A 14320-nucleotide genomic window follows, 5' to 3' on the forward strand; every position below is an offset into this window, starting at 1 on the left:
TTTATTCCATCTGGTTTCCAATTCATTGTTCATTAACTACTTTAGAGAAGCTATGGGATATTGTCCTCATTTGTTTGATTTCCACAATTTAATGGGTTCAGCAGTTCTGCCAGCAGGGTCTCTGTCTCCAGTGACCCGTGAGGGAGGGGCGGCCTGCACTTCCCGCACCGACCACAGGGTGGCGCTGATCCCGCCTCTGTGACCCACAGCGCATGCGTGTTCTTTGCGGAACGCGCTCTGAGCGCAGCTGGGGGGAGTTGTGTCTCCTCAGGCACCGCCGGCTTGTGGCTGCTGACGGGCGCTCGGTCTCCTCAAGGACTCGCTGTGGTTTCGGCTTCAGGACAACGTGGGGCTGCGTCCACGCTGACGGGAGCTGGGTTTCCTGAGGACGCAGGCGACGCCGGAGGAACAGGTGAGGAGACAGTGAGGAACAGTGGGGAGAAGCCTCCTGGGGGCGACTGACGGCTGCGGGGGTCCGTCTTCATGCGACCCAGGAAGGCCTTGGTGTGCAAAGCTGGGTGTTTGGTCAGGCTGGTGTGCGGTGGAGCCGCGTGGGTTATGGGGTGTGCAGTCTTCCCCGCACCGTTTACCGTGGGGCTGCCCTTCCGCTTGGTGTGTCCTTGGCCCCCTTGTCGTAACTTAACGGCCCCCCCCCCCCCCCACCGTGCAGGATGTGTTCTGGGCTCTCCGTCCCGTCGCTCTGGTCTGTGTGCCTGTTTTGAGCCAGTTCCGCACTGTTTTGGGGACTGTAGCTTCGTGATGAAGTGTGAAGTCAGGGAGGGAGATGCCTGCGGCCCGTTCTCCTTTCTCAGGGTCGCCTTGGCTCTTCGGGGTCCTTTGTGGCTCCACACACATCTTAGGAGGATTTGCTCCATTTCTGTGAAAAACACCATTGGAATTTCAGGACGGCCTGCCTTCCCTGTGTGCACCGCTTTGGGTAGAACGGACATTTTAGCATCAGTAATTATTACATTCCATGAGCACGGGGAGTCTTTCCACCGACTTGCGTCTTCTTCAATGTCTTCATGAGTGTCTTAAAGTTTTCAGGTCTTTCACATCCTAGGTTAAATTTATTCCTTGGTATTTTGTTCTTTTTGATGCAGTTGTAAATAGGGTTTTTTTTTCTCTTTCTGATGGTTCATTATTAGTGTTTAGAAATGCAGTTGAGCTGTGTGTACTGATTTTGCATCTTTACTGAATTCATTTATTATTTCTATCAAGTTTTTTTGGTGGAATGGTGTGGAAAATTGAACTTCCAAAATCCCACTGTTTCTACCACATCCAGGTCATCCACAACAGGGAAGAAAGGGAAGTCCTTTATATTGGGAAGTCCTAATAATTCTTTCCACAGTGCCTCTAAATGACATGTGGACTTGGGGTGAACTGGATCTGGGTAAGGCTTGGCCTCTGCATGGAAGTTTGATATTTCCTCTGCCTTTCTGGCATGGTTTTGACATGGTGTTTTGAAAAGTACTTGACTTTCCAGTAATTTCAAACGTACAGACAGCTTTACATACAGAAAAGCAAGTCCTGTATCTTCATTAAATATATTCCTAAATATTAATGTTGACATTATTTAAAATGGAGTTGTTTTCATAAGTTCTTTTTCAGATTGTTTATTGCTAGTATATATGTATAAGATAGATTTTTGTGAATTGATATTTTTTTCTGTTACTTTGCTGAATTACTGATTAGTCAAATATTTTTTGTTGTTATAGGAAGTTTTATATTTAAGATGGTGTGATCTGTGTTCTGTGAATAGACATAGTTTTAATTTTTCCATTCACATATGGATGCCTTTGGTTTCTTCCCTCAAAACTCTGGGTAGAACTTCCAGTACACTATTATCAGTGGTGGAGGCCAGCTTCCTGGCCTTGTTCCTGATTTCAGGAGTGAATCTTTCAGTTTTTAACATTGAGCACGGTGTTTGCTGTGGCTTTGTATACTACTCTTTTTCATATTGAACAAACTTCCTTTTATTCCTACTTTCTTGAGTGCTTGTATCATGAAATAGCACTGGATTTTGATTATAGCTTTTCCTGCAATAATTGATAGGATCATGTGCTTTGACTTCACTTCTTTATAGTTCTTCAGTACATTGCTTAGGTTTAATATGTTGAACAACCTGACATTTCCAGTGTAGAGATACTTGTTTATGACATCATCCATTTAATGTTCTGTTGGCTCCATGTTGTTCTAATTTTGTGGAGGATTCTTGCGTTCATATTTCTAAGGTATACTGGTGTACTTTTCTTTCTCATGATGTATTTGTGTGACTTGATTAGATGTGGCTTGGTGTTGGTGCTTTGAAGGGTCAGCATTAGGGCTGGGGCTGGGTTATGGTTGCCCTAAGCGACCCTGACGTTGCAGCCCAGGCCGCCCGCCTCTGACCACTGCGTCCCCTCGCCAGCTCTGGCCCGGCCTGCTAGAGACTCTCCCCATCCTTGGAGGGCAGGGCTGACCGCCCCTCGGCCTCCCTCCCCCCTCTGCCCGTCCGTCCGTCCTCCCTGATTCAGGACACCCCATCCTCCATGAGGCTTCTGGATTCCGGCCTGGGGGACCCACACACCCCCACGAGCTGTGTCGACCACGAGGATTGTCACCTCAAGAGGCCCCAGAAGACGGACTCCCCGGGACCTCAGTATGGGACTTTGTGTGCAGATGGGCCACCACAGAGCTGCCCGGGGTGAGCTGAGGTCACTGACCAGTGTGCGGGCGTCCTCATGGGGGGCATTTGGACCCAGACACACGGGGGAGAAGGCGATGTCATGGCAGAGACGGAGACGGGGCTGGGAGTGGCCTGGGACTGACTGACCCCAGAAGCCGTGGAGGAGTGGGCCCCCAGCACCTTGACCTTGGCCTCCAGGCCTGAGAGGAAGCGTCCCCTGTCCCAACCCCGCCTCCCATCTGGTGTTCTGTGCTGGGGCCACAGGAATCCCACACCTGGCCTGCGGGGCGTGGCGCTGTGCTTGCTGACACCCAGGACCGTCACCGGCCTCCCCCGCTCTGGGCATGACCCCCTCTCCTCCTCGGTGAGGGACCCAGGGCCCAGGACCTCCGTCCCACACTTCCCCATCACAGCAACCTCCCCCACTGCCCCAGCCACCCCTGGGGCATCTCAGGCCCCAGAAAGGAGCCGCAGCAGCGTGGTGACTTGGCGAGTGGTCACAGGCCACCGCACCCACCCCAAGACCTGAGTGTGGCCATCTGAGGAGGGACCCACAAGCCCCCCGACCCAGGCGCCCCGTTTCACAGGGCAGGTCCTCTTGCCGAGTCTCTGGAGGGGAGTGTCGAGCAGGGATGACTGAGGTCTGTGAACATGTGGGCCAGAGAGGTCCTCCCCAGGAGTCCAGGCACAGTGAGCCCGGGGTGTGTGCATCCCTCCCCTCCTGTACCCCACGGAGTGAGGATAAAGCCCCAGTGACCCCCAAGAAGAGACAAGACACCCAGAGGACTAGACCATCCACAGACCGGGGACTGAGTGTCCACCTCATTTCTCTGGAGAGAACAGTGTGTTCACCGGGACTGCAGCTGGGCCCATGTGCCCACAGACACCCAGCTTTAGTGAACCAGCCACACAGCAAACCCCCTTCCAGGGTCCCCTGTGTTACTAGACGCAGCCTTCAGGGCAGGGGGCCGGCCCAAGTGAGGATGCACGTGCTCCGGACACGCACAGCCCGTCCCCCTGCCCATCTCCCGGCCCCCTCCTGCACCCTGTGACCTCAACCCCTCAGGAACCCTCCTCTCCAGGCTCCGAGCACCAGCATTTCCCACCTCCACCCCATCACTCTCCACTTCAGTGTGCCCGTTTCCCCGCCAGGTGAAGTGGACGGGAAACGTCCCACACTGGTGTTTTCAGCAGCGGAGACGGGGCTTCCTTTTTCTTGCCAGCTGGGGTCTGGCCGGACATCAGGGTCTGGCCCTGCAGGGAGCAGCCCTGATCCCGCCCTGAGTATAACAGCTTCAGGGAATTCTGGGAGCAAGAAAAAAGAAGGCGCGGAGGGGGTCCCCTACTCTGCAGTTGGGGTCAGAAGTCGGTGGGGAGGATCTTGGGGCCCTGGAATCTGAAGGGCCCCCCCTACCAGGGGAGGGTTAGGAGACCCTGGGTGGCAGTTAAGCTGAGTCCAAGGCCCTCCTGCGTAAGAGGTTTCCTAGCCCCGGGGATCCTGAAGAGGCCAGCTCCCTCCTCCCCTCCACCTGCAGGCCTGGTCCCTGCTCTTGAGAGATTCCCTAGGGTGGGGTCCTGGTGCTGGAGGTGCCCCGATGCTGTGGCCTCCTGGGTCTCCAGTGAGGATAATGGGAGTGGGGGAAGACCTGTTCACAGAAAGGGAGCTTCTGCTGGAACAGAGCCTGGGTCTGCTGCCCCCGACCCCAGGTGCTCTGGGGCAGGAATGTGAGAGCTAGAATTTGGCTAGAATGCAACTGTGAGACCCTGAGGGGTGAGGATTGGCTGACCTGGGCAGCCTGACCCTGCCGGCCAGCCCTCCCCAGGTGTGCCTGCGTTGAGGTCAATATAAACACCGCTCCAGGCAGCAAGAGCCCCTGCAGCTGGGCCTGACGCCATATTCTCTGCCCCGTCAGCAGTCTCGGGGCTGGGCTGCTGGGAGGGAGTGAGGGGCCACGGCTCTGTTGGTGGCCCAGTGTGAGTGGGGCTCTGCTGGACTTTCTGCAGGAGTTGCCGGGCTGCCACCTCCTAAAGGAGAGGATGTGTCGCCCATACCTTCTGCTGGAATTTCTCCGCGGGCAGAGGTGAGGAAGGAAAAACGCAGTGGGGGCCGGGACAGGAGGGGTACCTCAGGCAGGGAAATGGAAAGCTTCCAGAAGAGCGCCCGGGGCCAGGACCATCCTGGCTGGCCTGCAGGCACCAACTCGGCCTGCGTGCTGTGGCTGGTGTGACTCCAAGCCCTTTCCTCTAGGCTTTCAAGTCCTTGAACACATTCAGGTGTTTTACTTGGGAAGGGTGGGAACAGTTCAGCAGCAGCTGGCCTGGGGCTCAGCTCACGTTTACTCACAGACGCCTTGGCACCATCCCCCAGCCTTGCGATGAGGACACTACTTGCGGGGGAGCTGCTGGCTGCATGGGAGACGATTCCCCACCTCTGACCAACTTCAGAATTGTTTACCACTGGAGCAAGTGCCCTGATAGGGTTTCATCTGTATAACTAGTGGGTTCTTGATTAGCAACGTGAAGGGTGACATCAGAAGTCATGAATCATGATGGAAATACTTATCCCCAACAGGTACAGGCGTAAAAACCAGGGGAGGCCGTGTGCAGCCGGCACCCTTAGGGATGAGCTTCTGACTGACCCCTCAACATTCTGGTGTCCAGCCACTGCTTTATTATTTCTGAGGCCCAATGCTGACCCTAAGGGTTCTGTAACCCAGCCTCTGTGGGCCTTTAATGAGGCCCGCACTCCAGGATCCTACAGAGCAAGGTCTGTGTGACCATTCTGTGGCTTCTGTAACAAATGACCACAAGCTGGGTTGTTCAAAACAACAGGAATTCATCCTCCCCCAGTCCTGGAGACCAGACATCTGAGATCAAGGTGTTGCAGGACAGAAGTCTCTCCGAAGGCTCCAGGATAGGGTTCTTCCTGCCTTTTCCAGCTTTTGGGGGCTCCAGGCATTCCTAGGCTTGCAGCTGCATCCCTCCCGTCTCTGTCTCTGTCTTCACGTGGCTTCTGCTCTGTGTCTGTGTTTCTCCTCTTTTGTCTCTCATAAGGACTTTCTCAATTGGATTGAGGGCCACCCTAACACAAGATGACCTCACTTCGAGATCCTTAACTACATATAGAAAGACCCTTTTCCCAGATATGGTCCTGTTCACGTGTTCTGGGGGGGACACATCTTTCGGGGCCAGCATTCAACCCATTGTCTGTGTATAAAATAGCCCTCATTTTAGGAGATTGCCAAGGTCCCGTATAGACTGGCACAGACAGCAGCCATGTGGGTGGGGTCTGGGCAGAGTGAGGACCCTGGAATCACCTGGAAAGGATGAAGTCCTGGCTGCATTAGGTGAGCTCTTCTACCACGGGGCACGTGGAAACAGCCACTCCACTCTGTCCGTGGAAAGGGACCCAGTGCCGAGTCCAGAAATGGTTATATTGGAAAGCGGGCTTTCCTGGATTTCATCATCAATAACATCATGTAACCAATAACTATGGGCTTGGAATCGGTTTCTGGCACGTGATGACAGCACTGTCTCTTTAGGCTCATCCAGCCTAGAATAGGAATGTTTGAAGGAGAAGAGTTTGGGAGATTGCGAAGCTTGGTTGTCAAGGAAACCGAGAAGGTTTGTCAAGGAAACTTCTCCCTTAAACTGAAGGCAGGGCTGGGAGAACTGAACTCGAGGGATCTTTTAAAGGGGCTTCTGTGAAGCACCATCACCTGAGTGGTGGTCTCAGCATGAGCTGGGGTTTGAGAAAAGTGTGATGAGATGAAGCCTGACTTTCTGTGACAGCTGGGGAGGGGTTTGTAAAGTACCTTGGGTTTTAAGGTAAAGTTTGTTGCTGGAATAAAGTGTCTCCCAAAACTGGGCTGGAGCTCAAGATGTGTCTGTCCCCTTCTTGTGAGAGTCCAGGGCAGGTGAGTGTCAGGTCCCAAGCTCGGGCCCCCTTGTTTCTCCTCCCTGCTTCCAGGTGAGGTCTCCAACCAGCAGGGTGCGGTGAACAGCTGATTTTCATGCCCTCTGTTGTAGGATGCAGGCTGGCCAAGGCCCTCAACAACTTCACCTGTTTCCCTTGGTAACAGGAGACAGTATGCCCCAGCTGGAAGGGGTGGGAAGGCTGGGAGGTGCAGGGTAACTGTGAACACGAAAAAGGGAAATGGGTTCTTATGGCCAGCTGCGCAGCCCTGTTGTGACGGTCACCTGGACGGTAGCCCACAGACATTGGGTCCTGTGAAGCTTCAGTGCTTTGTGGTTCTGGAAATCCTATAGGAGACGGTCCACAGCAGGTGAAGCTAATGCTCTCAGTGGAGCTGGTGAAGCCAAAGATCTGCAGTTCAGACTGAAGGTGCCGATGTACATACAGGACAAAACCATCTCGTGTGATTGGACTTCAGGCACGTTTAACATGAATGCAGCCATGTTAATGCCTAGCATCTTCTATCTTGTGCCTCCCCTCAGGGACCCCCTCCTCAGTTCCTGGGGTTCCTGTAACCCACGTACAGGGAGATGGAGAGTGGGCTCTGTCCAGTCTGAGCCCTGAGTTAACCCTGCGTGTGAGTCTGCTCAGGACCGCCGTAACAAATAGCACAGACAGGGCAGCTTGGGTAACAGACCTATCTCCCAGTCCTGGATGCTGTCGGAGATCAAGGTGTGTGCACGCTGGCTTCTCCTGAGGCCTCTCTCCTTGGTGCTTAGACAGCCATCTTCTCCCCAGGTCCTCACATGGTCTCCCCCTGTGCCTATCTGTGTCCTAATCTCTTCTTGTAGGACATCAATCCTATTGGATTAGGATCCACCCTGGTGACCTCATTTTTACCTTGATCACCTCTTTAAAAATCCCATCTCCAAATACAGCCACATCCTGGGGTCCTGGGGGTTAGGGATTCAGCATGTGAATTTGGACGGACGTGACTGAGCCTATACCATCCTCCTTAGGAACCAAGTGTGCTTCAGTCCTTCCTTCCCTCAAGTCACACGAGTTGATGTAATGGCTCAAGGAGAGGCCACTCGTGCAGAGTTTGTGTCCCAGCTGGGGAGCCCTTCTCTGCTCTCTCTGATCAGGCTGTGGCAGTGCCTGCCCAGTCCTGAGGTGAGCGGTTCTGGGGTTTTCTGCCGTGTCTCCCGGCCTGCTGAGGTGCTCATTGTCAGGGAACTCAGGAGCCAGCAGCCTAGTGGGGATGCCGGGGACTCTCAGGGCCTTGGCAGATGTCTCTCCCGGCAGATACCCTAGCGAAAGTGGGGAAACATTTGGGGGATTACAGGCGGGAGAGAGTCAGTCTCGTTTATGCTTCAGAAAGACCAGGTTGCGGTGGGATGTGAGACGCACCGTGCAGGCAGGGAGCTTTGTCAGGCCTGATGGAGGAACCAGGCACAAGATCAGGCTTGGGCCAGGGCTGTGGGCATAAAGGGGAATTAGTGTGGGAACTGGCCACAGACTGTTGTCAAAATCTCGGCTTCCCTGTACACCGAGGCCAAACAGAAATTCGGAGACAGGGATTTAGGAGGAAGAGAGAGATGGCTTTATGTTTCTGCCAGGCAGAAGGGAAGACACAGCTGGCTAGCACCACAAGAACTGGGCACCCCCCAGCTCCTTGAGAATCAGGGAAAATTTTATATGTGGGACTCTCGCAGTCTGGGGTATAGGATGACGATAAAAGTAGTGAAGGTCTTGCATTCTTCCTTTCCTTTGCATTATTTCAAAACAGTCATAGCTGGCATCAGGCCGCGTGGTAATTGGGGTCCAACAGTCTGGTAATTTCATACGTTTGCCTCTGGTTTATCGGCGGTGACCTCGTTTCTGAAATGCAAAAACTATAGGGGGTGATTTGTTATGAGGGGCATATAGAATGTAAGTGCTGGACATAATAAGGTTAGGGAGTGAGAGGCAGGGGATGTAACTCACACAGAGTCAGGGGTGATGTGTGCTAAATGTAAATTACATAGTGTCAGGGAGTGAGGTTAGCTTTGAAAAGTACAAATCTAGTTATTACAGATTAGTGACAAAGTAAAACAAGGAGTGATGAACACTTTCAGGCCAGGTTATGTTTCTTCTCTAGCCTGTTCGCTGCTCCCTTTGTTTTCCTTGTTCTCAGGAGAAGGAAAACTTCATTTCTACTTTTGCTGCAACAAGACTGGAGGAGCAGATGAGAGTCACTGGGGCACAAGGAGGGTGGGAGCCTGGGAGGCCCCAGTGTTACCGAACAAAACGTGGGTCCCCTTGCCCGAGTAGAGTAAAGCCAGTCTACTGACACCTGGTGTGGTGAAGGAAAGTGCAGCTTTAATTGTAAAAGTGCCAATACAAGGAGGCCAGGTGGCTTGTGCTCTAAAACCCCAAGTTCCCTGAAGGATTTCAGTAAAGCAATATTAAAGGCCAGGTGAAGGAGGGGCGTCGCAGGGTATGTGATCAGCTGGTGCACAATTCTCTGGTTGATGGTGAGGTAACAGGCGGTTAACATTATAAATTCTTAGGCGCTAGATGTTCCGGGGCTACATGTTCATGATCATCAAGTAGTTAAGTTCTTCCGCTTGGTGGTGGTTTTAGCATCTGTAAAACAACTCAGGAAGCGTGTATCAGATACTGTTATCCAGGTACTTCAGAGAGGAGCTATAGCAGAGCATGTGGGGGAGGGGTCTGTCCTGGGAAGGCCCAATAGGGTCCTGCTTGATTACACCCGGTGCCTGGGCTCGGCAACCTGGGAAGGTGGGGCTGCTCCTGGGTGTGGGGAGCTGTGGGCCCAGTCCTCTGAGGGGCCTGTCAGCCCCCAAGGTGAGATGGGGGTGCAGTGGCTGGACAGAGGCGTCTGGCCTGAGAGAGGGGTCCAGGCTGGAAATGTCACGGGAATCATCAAAGGGAGGGAGGGGAAAGGCCCATGGGGGCAGGTAGGTCACAGCGGACTATGTGCAGGTGACTGCGGTCCTGGTGGAAGCAACTCAGAGCCACAAAGGAGTGGCCGTCAGGGGCTCAGCTCCATTCTCCTGTTCCTTTGTAAAACTGCTGTGTAAGAGTTTGAGACACCGCCAGGAGACGTCAGGGCCCAGTGCTGCCATGGCTTCATCAAAGGGCCCAGGGGGAAGAGAACCACTGCAGGCCCCGCCCATGTGCGCACTGGGAATGAGCCCCATCGGGGCTCCTGGGCTCACAGACTTGAGGGAACCTCTGTCCTCAGGACCGGTCTTCCTCCCTCCTCTCACCTGCTGGTCAGAGGCCCAGGAACCCCCAACCTGGCTCCACACCCAGGGCCTGGATTCTGGGACAGCTTAGGGGTAAGCAAGACCCTCACGCTCCTTTATCTGCCTGGGGGTGAGAATGTCTTAAACGCTGCAATTGACTGATTATGGAGGGCTGAGTGTTTCCAGCAGGTATGGGTGGAAAGATGGGGCGTGAACTTCCTGTGCCTGCAGGGTCTTCCCAGCGTGAAGATCTGTGTGTTTCCCCCGGCCAGTCAGCATCCTCCCTGGAAGCCCAGATCCAGTATTACGAGGGCAGAGGCTCTCCCCTTGCTTATCTGTAACTTCCCACTCCCACAGCAAGGCTGTGGCTGGCTCCCTGGCTCCCACCATCTGCCATTTATCTGTGCATTGCTCCTTTCCAGGTTACATGTGCAGAGGTTTCAGAATTGTTAGCTACTACACCCTGGAAAGAACTTCGTAGAATAAAGCCCACTGTTTATATACAGTCCATTTTGCCTTTAGTCTACAGATTCCATTCATTTCCAAAGGTGACTTAGGTCACCACCTTTTATCCCATCCCCTACAGTGAGTTGCTTCCATATATTTCTAATACAGTTAGATTCTGTGACATTTTGTATTCCATCCTACAACATTCCTACATCCTAAATAACTAAATTTGAATAGATTATGATTGGCCCCTTGGGCTATGCATATCTGTGGGCTTAGACAAATGCATAGTGACAGGTATCCACCCTAGAGTATCATGTGGACTACTTCAGACACCCCACCCCATGATCTGCTTATCGTCTACGTAGCTTTGCCTTTCCCAGAATGTCAGCAATGGGGTCATACTGTGTGCAGCCTCCGCAGACTGAAGTTTTTCACTTAGCAGTATATACTGAAGATTTATCAATGTCTTTCCATAGGTTGGTGGTGCCTTCTTTTCTGCTGAGTAGTATTCCACTGCACGTGTATGGGAGGAAAAACAATTTTCCCTCTACTTTTCTAGGTTCTTGGTTGAGGGCCCCCCCTGCCCCTGTAATAAAAGATTACCAGGAGAAAAGCCGAAGTTTAATAACATGTATACCTTCTGAATACAGGGGGGATACCATGGAAAACTGAGTCACGCCCTGAAATGACCAAAACCATCCCCTTAAATACTGTCTTCAGCTAAAAACAGAAGAAAGATGCTGGGGAAGGGGGGAAGGCCAGTTATGGCAGGTTATCATGCAAAGCACAGTAAACAAGGGTATGACTGTTTGCACATTTAAGTCAGGACTTCCCCATTGAAAAGAGTTACCTAATATTTAATTATCCTTCCATTTTGGGTGCAAAGAGGGACATACCCTTATAAATGGAGATTTCTCTGTTGTAAATGTCCTTCATAAAACGGCAATCTCAGTTTTCTGAGATTTCTTAAAAAATGTATTATTTTTGGCTGCATTGGGTCTCCATTGCCGCGTGCAGGCTTTTCTCTGGTTGTGGCGAGCAGGGGCTACTCTTCATTGCGGTGTGCGGACTTCTCATTGTGGTGGCTTTTCTTGTCACGGAGCACAGGCTCTAGGCGTGTGGGCTTCAGTAGTTGTGGCACACAGGCTCAGTAGTTGTGGCTCGCGGGCTCTTGAGCGCAGGCTCAGTAGTTGTGGCTCACAGGCTTAGTTGATCTGCGGCATGTGGGATCTTCCCGGACCAGGGCTCGAACCTGTGTCCCCTGAATCGGCAGGTGGACTCTTAACCACTTAGCCATCAGGGAAGCCCTTTTTTTTAAAGCAGACCAATAATCCTTATGCCAGAGAGACATATTTTGGGGTGGCGTATTTTACTCGCGTTGACATGAATGTACCCCAATTTGCTTATGCATTCATCTTTTGAAGGATATCCTGATTTCTTCAAGTTTTTAGCCATTATGGAAATGCTGCTCTTCATAATTGCATCCTTCTTTTCATTTGGACACAGATTTTCAAAGCAGTTGCCTAAATATTGCAAGTGTGATTGTTGGATCCCAACATGAGACTTGTTTAGCTTTGGAAAAAACTGCCAAATTGTCTTACAAAGTGGCTGCACATGCATCCCCCCAGGTATGAGAGAGAGTTCCTTTTGTTCCTCACCCTCTAGCAATTGGTATTGTCATATTTTTGGAGCTCAGCAGTCCTAATAGGTGTGCTGTGATAGCTCATGATTTTAATTTGTAATTCCCTAATGGTATATGATGTTGAGCTTGTTTCTTTTTCTTTTTCTTTTTTTTTTTTTTTTTTGGGGTACGCGGTCCTCTCACTGTTGTGGCATCTCCCGTTGCAGAACACAGGCTCTGGACACGCAAGCTCAGCGGCCATGGCTCACGGAACCAGCTGCTCCGCGGCACGTGGAATCTTCCCGGACCAGGGCAAGAACCCGTGCCCCCCGCATCGGCAGGTGGACTCTCAACCACTGCGCCAACCAGAGAAGCCCTTGAGCTTGTTTCTGTATGACTTTTACTATCTGTATATCTTTTTTGGTGGAATGTCTGTTCAGATCATGCTGTTCATGTTCATGCTGAGAGGAGCCCTGTCTCCTCAGGACCTGCTGGGGCTTTGGCTTCTGGAACACGTGGGGCTGAGTCCACGCTGATGGCCGGGCTTCGGAACAAGCTGGGGTCGGGTACACACTAACAGAAGCCGGGTCTCCTCAGGACCCGCTGGGCCTTCAGCTTTGGGACACTGTGGGGTCCAGTTCATGCTGACAGGAGCCTGGTCTCCTCAGGACCTGCCGGGAGGTGATGCTGCTGAGGGAGAAGGTGAGGAAAAGTGGGCAGAAGGTTCCTGTGCGTGGCTGACCGCTGAGGGTGTATGTCTTCAGAGGACCCAGGAGAGGAAGGGCTTGATGTGGAAAACTGGGTTTTTGGCCCCTTTTGTGTGTGGTGTAGACAGAGTGCAGTGTTGTTCTTTGGCGTGTGGCGTCTGGTTTTCCCAGCACCATTTATTGAGGGGACTGTCCTTTCCCTGGTGTATGTTCTTGGCTCCTTTCTTGTGAATTAACTGACCACATACCTGTAGGTTGATTCCTGGGTTCTCTGCTCTGTTCCTCTGGTCTGTGTGCCTGTTTTTGGCCCATTCCACACTTTTTGGGGACTGTAGCTTCGTAATGTAGTGTGAAATCAGGGAGGGAGACGCCTCCAGCCCGTTCTCCTTCCTCAGGGTCATTTTGGCTCTTCTGGGTCCTTTGTGGTTCCACACACAACTTAAGATTATTTGTTCTGTTTCTATGTAAAATGTCATTGGACTTTTGGTAAGGATTGCATTGAATGTGTACATTAATTTGGCTAGACTGCATATTTGTTTTAAATTAAACAAAAATTTGGGTCACACCATGTAGCATGCAGGGTGCGTGATCTTAGTTCCCCAACCCGGGATTGAACCCGCGCCCCCTGCAGTGGGAGCACAGAGTCCCAACCCATGGACAGCCAGGGAATTCCCAATATAGAATGCATATTTTCACAGTATTCTTTTTCTTTTTCTTTTTTTTTTTTTTTGCGGTATGCGGGACTCTCATCGTTGTGGCCTCTCCGGTTGCGGAGCACAGGCTCTGGAAGCACAGGCTCAGTGGCCATGGCTCACAGGCCCAGCCACTCCGCGGCATGTGGGTTCCTCCCAGACAGGGGCACGAACCCGTGTCCCCTGCATCGGCAGGCGGACTCTCAACCACTGCGCCACCAGGGAAGCCCTTGTTTTGTTTTGGTTTTTTGCGGTATGTGGGCCTCTCACTGTTGTGGCCTCTGCCGTTGCAGAGCGCAGGCTCAGCAGCCAAGGCTCACGGGCCCAGCCGCCCCACGGCATGTGGGTTCTTCCCGGACTGGGGCAGGAACCCACGTCCCCTGCATCGGCAGGCGGACTCTCAACCACTGCGCCACCAGGGAAGCCCCTCCATTTATTTTCGTCTGTTCAGTGTCCTCTATCAGTGTCTTCCAGTTTTCAGTGTGCCGGTCCTTCATGTCCTTGGTTAAATTTACTCCTAGCTATCTTTTTGGATGCAACTGTAAGTGGGATTTCTTTAAAATTCTTTTTCTGATGGTTCATTATCAGTGTATAGAATCACAAATGATTTTTGTGCATTGATTTCTCTCTTTTTTTTTGTATACTGCAGCTTTACTGAATTCATTTTTTAGTTGTAACAGTTTTTTGGTGGTTGAATGTGGAGAACTAGAATTCAGAAATCCCACTGTTTCATCTACATCCAGGTCATCCACAGCACCCAAGACATAGTGGCTCCGAATATAATCTTCCCATGGTGCCTCTTGTAGTATGTGGACTCCTACAAGGGTGATTAGCATCCCCACTGTGGGTGAACTGGATCTTGGTAGGGCTTGGCCTCTATAACAGAGTTTGATGTCTGTATTTCTGGCGTGGTATGACGTGGTTGTTTTGATAAGTACTTTATTTTCTAGTAAATTTCAAGTGTATAAAAGACTTTAAATAGCAGTATAAAGTTTTCCATCTTCACAAAATA

At 51.8% G+C, this 14320-nt stretch overlaps 1 long non-coding RNA gene across 1 annotated transcript in view; it reads left to right on the plus strand.

The window, feature by feature from the left end:
* Window positions 1–257: 257 nt before the first annotated feature.
* The window catches only part of LOC307179652, a 35059-nt gene continuing 20996 nt past the window's right edge, over window positions 258–14320 (plus strand). The window contains exon 1 of the long non-coding RNA XR_013825496.1: window positions 258–412. This is a non-coding gene — a long non-coding RNA (uncharacterized lncRNA). The remainder of the gene's footprint in view (window positions 413–14320) is intronic.

Source organism: Stenella coeruleoalba (assembly GCF_951394435.1).
Source record: "Stenella coeruleoalba genome assembly, chromosome: 21".
Taxonomy (NCBI): domain Eukaryota; kingdom Metazoa; phylum Chordata; class Mammalia; order Artiodactyla; family Delphinidae; genus Stenella; species Stenella coeruleoalba.